The sequence below is a fragment of the Orbicella faveolata genome, unplaced genomic scaffold (assembly GCF_042242905.1).
Source record: "Orbicella faveolata isolate gen_17 unplaced genomic scaffold, um_ofav_v1 contig_2, whole genome shotgun sequence".
In the NCBI taxonomy this organism is placed as follows: Eukaryota; Metazoa; Cnidaria; class Anthozoa; order Scleractinia; family Merulinidae; genus Orbicella; species Orbicella faveolata.
This window is the reverse complement of record NW_028301547.1, coordinates 16,352,709-16,367,577: the sequence shown is the minus strand read 5'-3', so window position 1 is coordinate 16,367,577 and position 14,869 is coordinate 16,352,709.

Below are 14,869 nucleotides of genomic sequence, written 5' to 3'. Positions count from 1 at the left end.
CGTCAAAATGTTTTACTAATGAAGAAAAAGTGTTGTAATAAGTTAGAAATGCAGCTGAAAAGATTGCTGGCGGCGGTTTATTTATTTATCAATTGGCTTTAAATCCGTTTTAAGTGGTATACAAGCTCAATAAATGCAAATGCAAATATTAATGATCTCGTAGCGCTCAAAAGGGCTTTCCATGATCCTGGTTAAACTTTGGGCGTTGGTGAAAATTGGTTTGTCAAGATGTGTAAAACACAGTTGTTCGAAATTGACGAGGAACAAAAGTTTACGAGTTTCTTTTGAAAAAGGGAAGAGCTGCATAAAACATGATACCAGTAAAATGGATATTTATTCGACAAAAAACGTGACATAACGATATTTTCATTTGGTAAACGTTAATTATAGCGTTTAAAATTTAACGCCAGAAAAACGTTTCAGACCATGATTTACAAACAAAGGTAGTTTTTAAAAAGCTTATAACAATAAATTGGATTTTGTTTTAAGGTAGTTGATCTAAAGCTATCTTCGTTTCAAATGCTGTCGGGTTTTTTTTATTATTATTTTTCATTTCATTGGAATACTGGCATTACATGACTAAATTTTCGCTTGGTAAGCTTCAGAGTTTTATATTTATGGTAACAAAAATGTGAGGGTTTGATCCCAAGGAAAAACTGCAATATGCAGAATCACTGGATACATCGATACAAATTAAAAGACCGTTTTTGCAACTTAAACTTTCAGTCATTTATTAAATGCAACATTTTCTCCATCTAATTGCCAACATTTAAACATGGTATTTTCTAAACAACATCTTAATGGAACGGTCAAGGAATTAAAGAGAAGAAATATCAAGAAAGATAACATTTCTTTGATTGCCAAATGACTGAAGACAAGGTGATTACATAAGGTGTCAAGGCAATTACGGTCTGAATCATATCTCTGGCAGTAGATGCTGGATAGCGTCATCTTATTAACTCTTATTGCTTGTAAGTTTACAGCCCTGTGAGAGTTTGAAAGGTTTAATTTTTCCATAATTTTTAAACTTTACTCAGTTGCTTTAACCTAAATCAAAGGGAAAATTTGATTGGCTGTTGATTATCTTGGATATGCATATGTCCCTGCTAAATACCACGTTTATTACCCAAGAATCTATTTAATAACCAAACCAGAGCTGACGCTTGAAAGCTGCGTTTATCTTTAATTTAAAACGTTTGAAGATGAAATTAAGTTTGTCAGGTTCTCGCTATTTTTCAAATTGAGCAACGAATCAATTAGCCAAGAATTAGCGGCACGCTTGCGAATTCAATACGGTCGCATATTTCAACAACTTGCATAGTCGGCGATATTCCTATGGGCCGACTGAAGCAGACTACGAATTGATCGTATGTATTTGTTACTAGCTAAGAATCAAAAATAAGGAATGCTACAAAACTGATCGTTACCCTTGTACGTAGTCCGGCCTAAGGTCTACATTAAACTGTCTGCAATTATATGAATTCTCTTTGGAATAATATTTGGTTCTTCGCTAATAAATGTTGCTTGAATTTCCTGTGACACACTGAGGAAATGCTTTACCTGCTTGCTTCTAGGATTGCTTCCGCGAATTGCAGAGTTTAATCGATTATTGTTTTCATTAAAAAAAAAACATTTGTGAAGTTATCGTTATTTGAATGTGATTAAGCGCGCACAATTCATCGTTACACCATGCTCAAATGACTTTCAAGTTTAAATCATTTTTAGATAAAAGTCGAAATATCAAGCATAAAATCTGTCTTATTATTTGTACACGCTCATAGCATGACGCATTCTGTAGACTATATTCCACTAGCGCCAGCACCGCTTCTGATAGATAGTGAAACTCTGAAATAAGATGAAAGCCCTGTACAAGATGAAACAAGACGAAAGCCCTTTACCAAAACTTGAGGAATCTCTTTGCAACCATCGATATCAAGTAATTCACGAACTATTCATTAACAAATTTCCGCTTTTACAAGGTAAAATTAAAACAAGACTTTTCAATGGCATTGAGTTTGGTCTGGAGCACTGAACGACTTCAAACGCAAAAAGAAGCCTCAAAAACGACCTTCAGTGCCTCTGTCCTCAGTCCATATTGCTTCACTGTAACACAAAAAATCCAACACGGCGTCGCAAAATGGCGTTCCAGTAACCGACTTTGGGTTTTTATTTCTTCCAATCCTAACCAAAAGTATAGTTCTTAAGTCAATTTTATAACCGAAACTGTTGAAAATAACATAACAATATGATGATATTTTTAGCCATGTTCTTTAATGATTTCCACTGACTGCGTCCTACACATGGAACCCTTACAGTAGTAAATCGTTAGCTAGAAAAGAGGAACTGATACTTTTATATACAAGAATACATTTTATAAGAATGTCGAGGCTGAAATTCGCGAAATTTTAAGAATATGTTAAAACAAAACCAAGGCTGAGATTTTGAAAGGAATATAATTTTGTGTGTTGAAAATTGGTAAACAGGCAGGAAAAAACCTTATTCTTACAAGAAAAAAATGAGTGTATGAGTATCTTAATGAAAGGACGATTTTCCGTTATCTTTGCAACTGAAAGTCGCATTTTCAGTGGGTGTCAAGGGAACGTTTATGACGCCACAGGTTATAGTTTCGTTTTTTGGTTTCGTCCCTCCGTTTGGTGTATTGTTGAAATTGAATGCGGCTAACTGCTGTAACAAATAAGAAAGTTCTTCATCTGATTATGTGATATTTAATGTGTGATTGTAGTTAGTTGTTAAACTTTACGGTAAATCTCGATTCAATCGACTAAACTATGGTTGTGAAGCCCGTTCCCTGAGCAAATGCGACAACATATTGTACCAAAACGACGTATTCAACTAAAAGATACATCTATACAAACTTGATTGATTAAGTTGAATAGCCGAACGCTCATGTAAATTTCAGCGCTAAGTATAACCTTCACAAAACCTTTGTATTAAGTTTAAACCTTCAGGGCTTCAATTACTGACGACACTCAGATAGAAAATTGTACGTCGACAGTATTCATCAGTAATGTTCTCTGAAAACCCTCCAGGAGCGTTTTGATTGACAGCTCAATAGTCCACTGTCTGGTTATTATAAACCTGTTTAAATACCTGAAATGGTCTTTACTATGCTAAACAAGAGGGCCAGTTCCCTATTTTTAATCAACTGTTCCGTGTTTGAATAAGACTAATGAGTCATTAATAACATACAGTTTGTACTTGAAGTCTTATCGTGGTATGGCTGGAGTAAAGAAAAGCTAGCAGTTCTCTTCTGAATCGTTTCAATTAAAACACGCGATTTTGAGACTGAAACGATAACGCTTATTTCTCAAATGGGAGAATTTCGTCAAGATTGACAAGCGCACGCTTTGTACGCATTCAGGTAAACAATTCGTGAATGTATCACTTTAGAACTGACAAAATGAAAAATATAAAATGTTTTTCAAAAAAAAAAGGCTTATGCTAAAGCTAAACACGAATTAGAGGTATTTACAAAACCCTTACCGCTGAAAGCAAATCAAACAGTCACAAAGTAAAAGCAAATAATTTAAAAGTTGCTTGCACTTAAGGTTTTAGCTGCTGACACGACATGGATTTTTACATTGAAAGCAGTAATCAAGGCTTGTCCTTGGAAGTGGTCGAGGGTGCTGTTTGGAAAATCTAAACGTAACAACTTAAACTGATGGCTTTACTTGCCTGTATGATCCCCCATGCCAAACTTGTCCTAAACACCTCACTCCAGGCTATTTGTCTAAGTTAAGCGCTTGTGTTAAGTGCAAACAGCTTAAGTTGTGACTAATACGTCACGTTTTCAAATTCATTTCAGCTCTTCAACGAGCAAAATTAATTCTTTAAACTAATGCTTTAGATACTGAGTTATACGGAACTGTTTTTGGAAGATACTATACAAGCTTGTATTCGATTTTACGTAGAATAAAGCAGTAGTATAAATCAAACCCGCCTAAAAAAGAATCAACATAGTGCTTGAAAACTGAACGTCCATCGATGGGTTTGCACTTTACAACGAGTCGGGTGTTTGTTCAACAATTGTCAGCGCTCTTAACTAGTCATTTAAAAATGATATCTGCATGCTAACACACAATATCAGACTACTCATTTCTTTGGCCACTGCTACGCCAACTCGTGTTTAATAGAAGTATCCAGTTGCAACTTATAATCGGTTGCTTTTGTTGAAAATTCACATTGAATTCTAGTAATAATGTTTACTCCACCTTTCCTTTGGAGACCACGTGTTTATATTTCTTCACGAACTTAATCTTTCTACATCTTAATGGCCTTGTTAACTAATAAATAATTCTAAAACATCCCTTTATTCAGTGTCAACAATGCCGATCTAGAATTTGCCTAAAGACGCTGTTATTGAAGTTGGTAGCACTTCGGCCTGAATCTTTATTACAGTGAAACAAAAAGAAATCTCGCAGCTGGTCGGTTTCAACGGAATTGGTTTACTAGTGCACCAAAAGGAATGCATGTAAAAGAGAAACAAGAGACTCCATTCTAAAACTAAACTTTTCAAAAAGAGATCAAAGTGAAGAATAGAACATTGACATTTGGGTTGGAGTTGTATAACCTTGCATTAAGCCCGTTGTCATGGTTATTTGGGAGTTTGCTATTTTTAGGATAATTGTTTTCTCTGCATTATTTCAGCTGCACGGTTCATTAGTAAGAGGGCAGAATTTTTGATAAGAGACATACGCCTTTTATGGAGGAGAAGTGGCGTTATTATTCTCGCACGTGCCGGCTATTTGACTAGTCTGGAAAAAAACAAACTTTGCACCTATCTACAGTCTATCTTGACTTCAAAAGTATCGATATTGTCCCAGTTTTCTGAAATAAAACACTCCAGCACCCTGCCGAAACTTGCCAAGTGTTTTTCATGGCCTGAGCCTGGCATAAGAAAAAAAATAAGGAAAATAAAGTAGACGATTATTTTGCAATTTTACAAAAGCAAAGTAAAACTTAAAACAGAAGAATGGGCAGCTGCCGCTTGATGAGTTGTTCTCAAATGTCAGACATCCCGACGACAAAGGATTCAGATAAAAAAGGAAGTACAGAATAACATATGATAGATACTGCTGATAATAATCAACAAGTGAAGCTTAACCTTATGAATAACTCAGAGAACGTGCTCGGTGTCACGTTGAAGCATGGCATAAGCTTTTATTGTAATATGCTACTCATTAACACTATACCGTTCACATTAACCAGCTGTCCACTATGTACATAAGCAAAAAGGACCACGGTCAAATGTAAAGTATAGAAGAATTTAAAATTCTGTTTCGCCGCAAAGATGAATCTTACTGAAAAAGTCTCAGGAAGGTTGTTAAAATTTTGATTCATGAATCGTTCTTAGTAAAATCCTGTCGGTGCATTTAATCTGAAAACGTTATTCTTGTTTAAAAAGTTTCCAAAAAGTTAGCTGACTGAAGGAAAGGACAAAACACAACGTGAAAGACAGTGTTAAATGAAGCACGAATAGACAGACAATTTAACAAAAACGCTCATTATGATTAAAATTTGTAAGAAACTTGTCTGCGGAGTGTATCAGCTGGACAATGTATTTACAAAGATATATTGAGCCATTAACGTGTGATGATGTAGTGCACTCATTAATGTCATTCAGACACTCAGCAAGTAACAGTACAGTACTTTTACTTTGTCAATATCAGAACTAAAGTCATTCGACCTGAATTCTCGTCAACGATAAAATCGTTTCAGGTAACATTTGGGTTACTCTAATATGGAGAAATGTGAAGGTAAAAAAAAATAAAATATTGTAAATATGTAATTTGTTTACCCACGGAGCACCAAGGAGATGACAAGAACTCGTTGAGAAATGCCTGTGCATTCCGGGATCGAATTGGAATTTGGAAATGTTGGTTTTTGAGGAGAGGGGAAAAGCGGAGTAACACAGTAGAGAACCAACAACAAACTCAACCCACATATGACGCCTGGTCCGGGAGTCGAACTCACTCGTGGGACACGTCGGTAGGAAGAGAGCACTCTCATCACTGCGTCATCCCTGCTCCCCGAACACCGAAACACCGGAAAGGGCGAAAAAAGAAGGGGTGGGGTAGACCCCGTTTCACAGAAAATAAAACAATCATTTCACATAGTCAAAGTATTGCCTTGAGCCACGCACACGACACATGAAATACTAAGTCCAAAGTCAGTGCACCTATAAGAACTCAGTTGAAATTGTAAGTAATAGCTCTCTAGCAGAATTCTTTATCCCCTTACTGAAAGATTTGCCACTGTATCTGTCTTAGTCTGTTACTTTAGTACAGGTCAGTTTTGCATTTCAAACAGACCATTTCCCACTTCAACTCGAATTTATGATCATTCACGTAATTGCGCAAGACGGTCACAAAACAAAAGCTCGCACCAAACTAAACAATTAATACCCACTTCAGGGATAACTTGAAATGTTGTCAATAAACATTGTAAATCATAGCTCACGCCAAAGTGATTTGTGTGTCAAATCACGGCTCAGGAAAATACTCTTTACATGAACTACCCTCACTGCAATTGTTTGGTGATAAATGCAGGACAATGCTGTCATGAAGACAAATGAGGCCCTCCGAATTTGCCGTTTAAAAGCCTAAATCGCCATTAACAACACAACTGTCAAGGTCTGTGGCTTGGTTATCAGCTGTCGGGTGTGTCCACAAGGGCTAATGAACATTAATGTAACACGAAATCTTTTTGTAATTATGCTGATCCCTTAGTCTTTTTAGTCTCTGGGAACATATTGCTTAGTGAGACGCCTCCAGGGACATGAAACGCACAGTTATCGCACTCGCTCACAAATCTAAGAAAGTCTCTCTTCCCCCCCCCCCCCCCGCCCCACTACCTCACCCTGAAAACAAAAATGTCTTATTGGAGCAAGAATTAAAGGGGTCACCTTCACTTCGCACCCATTCCTTTTTAGAGCAAGAAAGAGTCGTTTTAACCTTACCTCCCTTCGCTCGTCCTCGCAGGCTCGTCACTGGTAATCACTTTGAAATGATCGGTGTCGAGAACTCAAGCGGGAATTTATACGCGGAGTACTCGCGAGATCAGAGAGCTTAAATGTACCTACTTCCTCCCTGCTCGAGATGTTACGAGGGGCGCGCAGTTCAGGTGGCAAACAGTTGCCAACTCTTGGTTCCTTCTTCCTTTCTTCAAAGCAGGGGAAGCGAGGACAACCTTTACTTTAAGACTGCGAGAAAATTTTACAACTTATATCTTGCGTTTCTGGACATTCTATTTGGCCACATTTGATCTATTTAATGTCTCTTAACGTTTTTGAATTACAACAATATTTAGCTTCAGCAATACAATCATAGCAGAAGGGTGAAATTCGAAACGTTCGGTGCGCTATTAGTATAGGTAATCATATGGTTTTTCTCGTTCAATTTGGAATTAATTCGCTCGAGTGCGTTTTTCAAAAAGCTAAAATTGCACGAGCCGCTTCGTGGAGGAAGTGCCAGAAGATCTTTCTTGAAGCCATTTTTTCTCATTCGAGAAAACTTTTTTCAAAATTTTCGTCATCATTTTACGTGATATCATTGGCTTAGAAAATTTCCTATTGTCTTTCAGCCAGTCATAATCCAGAATTAGGATGTGAAATTTGTTCTGGCGTTACACTTTTTGTACTGGTGTTATACTTTTTGCACTGTTGTTAAACTTGAACTGCACTGCTCTCAGCCAATCAGAATCGAGTAATTTTTTCATGTATATTGTTAGGTCAGAAATAACTTAGTGTTTCTCGTTTGTTCTTTTTCGGTCTGCAAATCACAAAAAGCTCGAACGTATAGCGCATTTGACTGCACTCTTCTCTCTGAAGCTTCACAGTCGAGATTTGTATGCAGAAGTTGAATCAACCGTGAGGTATCTACAATCTTGTGAAAGCAAAATGGCAAATGACAAAAAACCGGGAAGAATGACCGCCATTAGCTTGCATCGCGACCAAGAAATCTGCCTGTCAAAAAAACGCGTAAACCCAGTCCCCCAGTTCGTTCCCCCAAGTCTGGGAGAAGGCCCTGGGAACGAGGTTGCCCAGTCCCCTTAATTTGTGGCATCCTCATGACCAAACGGATCCTATATGTTCAGGAGGTCTTTAATCTCCTCCGATTTTCTTAAGAAAATTGCCACCTCGAACTTTCATGATATTAGAAATTTAATACTTGCTGTTGACGTCGGATTGAAATGTCATTTTGGGTATTGAGAAAATAATCTGCGATCAGGCGTTCTCTTTTAACGGCAGGGGGAAGGAAAAGTTCTGTTTTCCTCTTCCCCCGTTCGCCAAGAAAACAAAAAAGAATGCCTGATCGCAGGTTACCGAGCAAACGTCGGCAATGATTTTCGGAAAGGAAATAAGACCTAAGGTTTTCGGGAAATGGATAAGAACCCTAATAAATCCAATTCGAGAAGACCCAAGTCCCCCTAGAATGACCGAACAGATTAAAAGTTTCTATAGGTGCCCGAAAGTTCTCATGGAAATTTGAGGTTCAAATTTGCTCAGAGTTGAGGGAGTCTTGATAGCGAGACTTTGAAATCTCATCCACTATGTTTCGGTAGTACATATTATTATAAGAAGCCACTTCCAGACGTTCGGCGCTTCTTCGCGCTCCAACTAACTGAACGCCTGCGAGAGGCTAATTATTACATGAATAACGATGCCACTTTATGGTTGTGTTTTTGTAAATTAGTACTGTAATTTAAGTCTAGTATACTTCACAAAAACATATTCGACTGGTATGATTGAACCCTTGTAGTGCGAGTAAACTTAACTCTAAACCTCGGATAATGCTCCTCTAGCTCTCTAATTACTTTACAGAATCTCGGTTACCAGCCATTAAACCCGATACTGTGCGGCAAATATCGTTTAGTTTATAATATTTCGGCTGTAATGGAAAGTTATGTCAGAAAAAGATGGCAAATGGCTGAAAATGACAGCGGATTAAGTTTTAGATTTAGATATTCTGCGGCGAAAGTATAAGAAATGATAGGCAATGCCATCTCGGAAAACCACAAAAAGCCACAAAATGTCACAATTAACTCAATTACATAAAGTTTGATACGAAATCGAAGAGGCTTGTAAATGCACAACAAAGCGACTGAACTGAATGAAGAAAAAAAGCAGCCAGAGAATCCGACACCAAATGGATCATTCTCAGCTCAGCACTCCAGTGAAGTTTACATTTGGGTCTTGTCCTTTTAGACTTCAGAGAAATCGATCGATTCTGAATATAAACACGCAGCCTGACAGCCACTTAATTTAAACAAGTAAACCAATTGTTTCGTTTGACTTGCACCAGGCATAAACCTTTCAGCTAGCAACGCCACTACTTCGGAACTTCTCGGAAACCTTTTTTCGAGTTTGTCGCAATTTTCCAGAACGTACGGACAACTTTGCAGGTGCTTATGCGAAGAATTTTTCGGAAGAAACTACGTCTCGCTTACTTGTGGTATCACAGGCTTTATTCCATCATTTCTTGTAGTTCTAATTGAAACGTCAACACCATCCAGAAAACTACAGGATTTAATACAATTTATCATTCGCCTTTGTTGGATTGGCGCTATACGCTTTGTTTGTTATTTCACCTCGTGCATACCCTACGGACATTTTATACATATTCTATCGTGTTGCTTACCTTCTAAACTGTTGTCTAATATGGCAACCGTCGAGTAACACATTACTTTAACTTCCTTAGTCCATAATTCATCCATTTCGAAGACAATAAACAAAAAAATTAATTATTTTTTACGAAAGTTTTGCCGAAGAAAATTGAAAACCAGACGCAGCATTAGCCTACATGGCGAAACTCAACGTAGGGTGGCAAAGGTCACGTGATTCTTTTTAACAAATAGCGGGAAATATTTGACACACACACGCTGGTTGATAGAACATTGTGACATAAAAAGATAGCACAAGAGCCAATACTTATGGGATGTCACTGCATTGACCGACTGTTGAAACAGTGTAATTTTCGCTGATGTATGTTTTGGTTGATACTTCCAAACAGATAGATTTTAAGACCATTTGATTTAGGCATGGCTCGGCGTAGGTTTGGATCGGCTGGAAGAATCGTTCCTCGCCCTTGCCGCTGCGATCGCTAGGATTTCTGAGAGATGAGATCAGTGATCAAACATCCGCGAAGAAACATATTATTTGTTTCCTTTTGTTATGTTATTTCATTATTTTATTTTACCGTATGCTTATCTTTAATTTACACTGTCAATTAGTTTTACGTATTTCCTGTTTTACGAAAATATGTTACATAAAAACGCATCCCAACGTAAAATTCTCATAGTACCTGAAGAGGGCTGGTTTGGCCAGCCGAAATATGGTACACCTTCAAAAAATCATTCTACGTTGTGTCTGTTTCTGCTTTTGTATTCTTCATTTTATAATTAAAGCCGATTAGATCATTGATTTTTGATCCAACGTATACCAGCAGGATCATCGTTCCGGTTGCTTGCTTAAACATTTTAAAGTTGTTGTAGCCGCTGAGAAAGATTTCAGATCTATCTCGTCAATCGTAGCGATCGCTGCGGTCAAATGGAAACCCTTCTCCGTAGATTGTTCCAGCGATCGTTTATATGGTAAATTTTCCAGAATACTCTGCGTGGTTGTTTTTATTTTTTCAGTCCTAGTCTACACGCCTTATCGGGTATTTTCTTTATTGCATTACTATTCTGTGCCGATCGTGGCGACTGATATGGAAAACTTCCAGTTAAGAAGACTAGCCAAGAATATTCGGCAGTTCAGAAGTTCTGGACTTCCAGGGATGTTTCTCGTTAACTATTTAAAATTAAAAGAAGTCTCATCTGTCATGGTTAAACGTTTAATCTAGCCTAGGGGAGCCGTATGCAGTATTATACTGGTTATAAGCCCTGGGCTTTATGATCTCATCGTAGTATTTTGGGGGTTTGCTTATCACTGATGGGAGGGGCTTCGAAGCGGTATTAGAAAAAAAACGTTTTTTTATGAACTGACAAGAAAGCAACTTTTAGATTGTGATAAGAGACAGCTTGTAAAAAAGCCAGGGTGCTTATAAGTGGGAGGAGCGCTTATTGCGGACATTTTACGTTAAACACATGGGTTTATCTATCATGCCCGTATCGTCAGCGACTTTGTGTGGCTACCTTCCAGCTAAAAAAAAATCGTGGAGTAGAAAAAGCAGCAGAGCTTATCAATAAACCAATTAAAGTGGCTATCCTTTTTCATCTTCATACCGTCACCAAGGTCGTGCGTGTGGAACCCTAGGGAGATCAACTAAAAAAAGGTTTGCATACGAGCCAATTGGCCCAAAAGGCCGAAGCTTCTCCGGGTTTCTGTAGCATGAAGCGACTAGGAGTATTTCCACACCCCCCTGGATGGGATGCAAGTCTATCGTAGGGTTACCCCCAGAATTAAATTCGCCATGATTACCCAAAAATATACCTTGGTGGGGAGAGTCACTGCGAGGGCAAAGTAAAGAACACAACACAAAGTCCCCGGCCAGGACTCGAAAGGGGACGCACGATCCGTAGTCGAGCACACTAAGTATGAGCATGATGAGGCCACCGCGCCTCCACAGGGCGATCAAACAAGTACCGGACAAGTATCTTACGGAGGCCGGAGTGGGGGAACTACCCAAAAATGTTCGCTAGCCTATCCAGACAAATTTAACATTAGTTTTTTTCATCAGTTAATGGTAGAAAACTGGAATGCTAATAAATGTTTTTATCAGATATATGGGTTATTGACCATAAACTCGCAAAAAAAGAACGAGGTCAATATCAAGGCATCTTGACCGAACAAGCTTGGTCAGTAAAGGATTTATTACAGGACTTATAGGGAAATTTTTCTTGCGGGACACGGCGGGTAGTCCCGAGCGGGCAAGATAGCTCCATCTTGCCCGCTCGGGTAGCCAATCATAGAGCAGGATTTGATTCATCTTGCCAGCTCACGGACACGGAACTAGCCATATAATGATATAACATACTGCAGTTTGTGATTTCACATGAGAAGCAAAAAGTTGAAACTAAACTGTTGGCAGTCTTTTTTTCTCTCAAAATTCAGCAGAAATTATGAGGCGAGACGCTTTAGCCTAGAGAAAAGACCGGCTGCCAGCAGTCTACGTTGAGACGCGAAGCAATTTTAGGAGGGTCTCAATGGGATTAGCCGTTAGCAGTAAAGGGAGCCAAAAATCAGCCGTTAGGCGTAAAAACTGGAAAATTTTAACCATTAGCCGTGTTAATGTTAGCCTTAAAAATTTAGCCACTAAAGTGCAAGTCTCAAGATCTGTTGTCAATACTCTTTTTGTTTCTTATCTTGTAATAATTATAATACTTCATTTTCCTTTCCGGAATGGTCATAAGACCACAGTAGATGATGAAAATTAATTTTTAAATTTTTGAAGCAGTGGTAATTCAAATTCTAAGCCTGTTAACCGTTTGGAAAACAGATTAACCATTAGCCGTAAAAAAGCCCAAATGTTAACCGTTAACCCCCGCGGGGGGTACTCCCTTATATGGGCTATATAGGTATGTGCAGCCCCAAAGAGTATGATTTTTCAGCCGTTTTGGTCATAAATAGGGTATCGAATTTAGCTGATTTTGGCCATTATGGTCATAAATAGGGTATAGTTTTTGCACTCTAGCCTTGATATGGGTATGTTTTTAAGGAGAAGCCACTTTTTCATCATAATCGAACACAAAATCAACAAAAAGAAAAAAATCAAGAGAAAAGAGAAAATCAACAAAAGCCCTTCACAAATTATGTTTACGGTAATTTAACGTTGGTCTGGACTAGGGAACTAATTATAATGCAGGTCTGAAACAGGGTTTTGATTTAAGGGTCAGGTCATAAATAGAGTTTCGAATCTATGGTCAGGTCATAAATAGGGTAGGGAATATCGCAGATTTTGGTCATGAACAGAGTAAGGGTTTTGGGAAGCGGGCCGCACACCCCCACCCAATTTTTCTGGGAGTACTCCCCTGGGCGTTAACCCCAAAACGAGCCAAAGCCACCGCCCCATTGAGACCCTCTGTTAGGTCAACCTGGCTCGAGGTAATTGCTTAATAACGTGTTAAACGTTTTGTGGTGTGAACGGATCATCATTCTGGAGGGAATTAAATTCGCTGAATTACGACATTGCTGATGAGCATCGCTAGTCATTTTCCAAACAAACAATTTTCTCAGGAAACTGCATGTAGTATTCATCTGTTTGTAAAACATCGGAATTACCGTGTCTCGTTCCTTGTTATTAATGTCAAAAGCGTCTTGACAAGCAGCAGAATGTTTGAAAGCTAGTCACTCAGAGCAAGCACAAGCCCTAAAAATTTCCTATCTAATACCACACTCGACGAATTCTTGTTTTACAAACAGAAATAAATGGGGTTTTTTTGTTTGTTTGTTTGTTTGTTTTTTTGAATTGTTCGTTCACTGTTTTTGATTGACATCGACCTCAAAATTGAAGTAAGTTGAAAATTAATTAATCAAGACGGTTCAGAAGTTGCCCGCGATTAAGGGGCAATACGTTTTTTGGGTACGGGCATTAAGGTCTCAAATTAGAATACCACAGCCGACAAAGCCAATATTCTCGAAAAAACACATACGAGTGTCGTGGTAACTAATGCCTTCTAACGGGGCCTTGTCGCCATGTTGCATCTTTTACCCCTTAATGAAAAACTGAAAACAAGGGTTTGTCATCGGCTATATACTAGTGGAAAGGAATTTACTTTAGCACTGTTTATTTTTTCTTTCTGGAAATTAATCTGACTCTCAGATTAAAGGGACTCTCACGACATAATCTCGTTATTCTGTTTTGCGGACCCATCAATTGATTTTTAAGCCTTTCGATATCAACATCTAATCAACCAAACATTGGCACGAATGCCGCAATAAATTGCTTCAGCCATTGAAAGAAAGGTAGTACCAGTAAAATGTTATGAAAGAATTAATTCTTTCGCCGGCGTTTATTGGTCCAACACAGTTCGTCGTTTTGAGTACGAAGCACTGAAACCTACAAAGAATTTTGATATATGGCTGCCAAGGCCGTTATCTCTAATCACTTCAGGCGAATCTGGCGTTCTCTGAATACTTGGGCTTCTTCGTTTTTCAAATTAGTCTTCGTTAACGAGGGAATGAACAAAGACAAACATTTGCGGTGTTTAAACTGTTGATAAGATCTTCAATATACCAGAAGTCAGGGTGTGGCGTAGATGAAACCACGATTAACCTAATTTCCACTCGATGTTTCCTTTGTTAATAATTTCCTGGTTTCGTATATTTTGAACTGATTTTGATTTCACTTCCTTGAGATTTTTTTGGCTTTCAAATCAACCCCGATTTTTTTCGACGTTTAATCGGTTTATTGTGATTAAGTTAATTTTATTCCGCCAGAGGTTCGTTCGAGAAATATCGTTATTAAAACATTAATCGCGACTTGTAAATCTGTTAATCTGCAGATCTGGATGTAAGCCAAACCATGTCATCCAACAGACGGACCATTGTAAGGATTAGCTTGTATCCCGAGCTTTTTTCACTGTGAATGCAAGAATAAAGTTGCGGTTTCTGATAAACTCTTGTGGCCATGGTGGTGTTATGAGATACACAAACCGATGAGTAAAGGCGATCATTTTTTGTGTAAATAAAGAAAGGTCGCCTTTCTTAGCAACACATATCTTTCAATGCTTTTTATCATCTTTTTTAATGAATTTAGGGGAAAGCCACAAGTATATTCGATTTGCGTGCATGCATTTCATTGTCAGAACAGAGTGCCTTGTTTGATGTTGAAGAGGAAACGCAAATGAAGTAAAATCCTTTTCTAATCAGCAGAGAAAGCCGTCGTAAAAATAATAAATAAGCCAAAGC